The sequence below is a fragment of the Chiloscyllium plagiosum genome, chromosome 2 (genome assembly GCF_004010195.1).
Source record: "Chiloscyllium plagiosum isolate BGI_BamShark_2017 chromosome 2, ASM401019v2, whole genome shotgun sequence".
NCBI classification, from domain to species: domain Eukaryota; kingdom Metazoa; phylum Chordata; class Chondrichthyes; order Orectolobiformes; family Hemiscylliidae; genus Chiloscyllium; species Chiloscyllium plagiosum.
This window is the reverse complement of record NC_057711.1, coordinates 32,991,055-32,992,297: the sequence shown is the minus strand read 5'-3', so window position 1 is coordinate 32,992,297 and position 1,243 is coordinate 32,991,055.

Below are 1,243 nucleotides of genomic sequence, written 5' to 3'. Positions count from 1 at the left end.
GTCAGGCTCACCAGTCTATAGTTCCCTGGCTTCTCCTTACTACCTTTCTTAAATAGTGGCATCACGTTTGCCAACCTCCAGTCTTCCAGCACCTCACCTGTGACTATCGTTGATACAAATATCTCAGCAAGAGGCCCAGCAATCACTTCTCTAGCTTCCCACAGAGTTCTAGGGTACACCTGATCAGGTCCTGGGGATTTATCCACTTTTATGCATTTCAAAACATTCGACATAACCACCTCTGTAATATAGACATTTTTCAAGATGTCACCATCTAATTACCCACATTCCATAATCTTCCATGTCCTTCTCCATAGTAAACACTGATGCAAAGTATTTGTTTAATATCTCCCCCGTCTCCTACAGCTCCACACATAGGCTGCCTTGCTGCTTTTTGAGGGGCCTATTCTCTCCGTAGTTACCCTTTTGTCCTTAATGTATTTATAAAAACCCTTTGGATTTTCCCTATTTGCCAAAGCTATCTCATGTCCCATTTTTGCCCTTCTGATTTCCTTCTTAAGTAAACTCTTACTGTCTTTATTCTCTTCTAAGAATTCACTCGATCTCTCCTGTCTATAGCTGACATATGCGTCCTTATATTTCTTAACCATGTTCTATTAAATCTCCTCCTAGACCTTTCCTGTCCTAGGAAAACAGTTATAACTTCTCCAAACTTCCCTCATAACTGAGGTGTCTCATCCCTGGAAATATCTTTGTAAATCTCATCTGCACTCTCTCCAACGTGTTCACATCCTTCCTATGTTGTGTTGTCCAGAGCCATACACAATACTTAGCTGAGGTTTCAACATTATGCTATATAAGTTCATCATATTTTCCCTGCTGTTCCATTCTATGCTGTTATTAATGAAGCCTTGAATACATAATTTACAGCTTTCGCTGCATGTCTTGCCACTGTAAATGATGTATGTGTACTTGCAGATCTCCCTGTTTCTGCACACTCCTTAGCAAAGTACCTCTTATTTTATACAGCCTCTCCATTTTCATTGTACCAAAGTGAATCACATCTTCTCACATTTAATTTAATCTACCACCTATCTGCCCACTCCACCAACTTGTCAATGTTCTTTTGAAGATCTACACTGTCCTCATTGTTCACAATTATCCCAAGTTTTGAGTCATTTGGAAGCTTTGAAATTGTGCCTTGCATAATAACCTGTAGAACACTGGCCACGTTATTAAAGACAAATGTAAAATATTCATTTAGCGCCTCAGTCATCTGTCT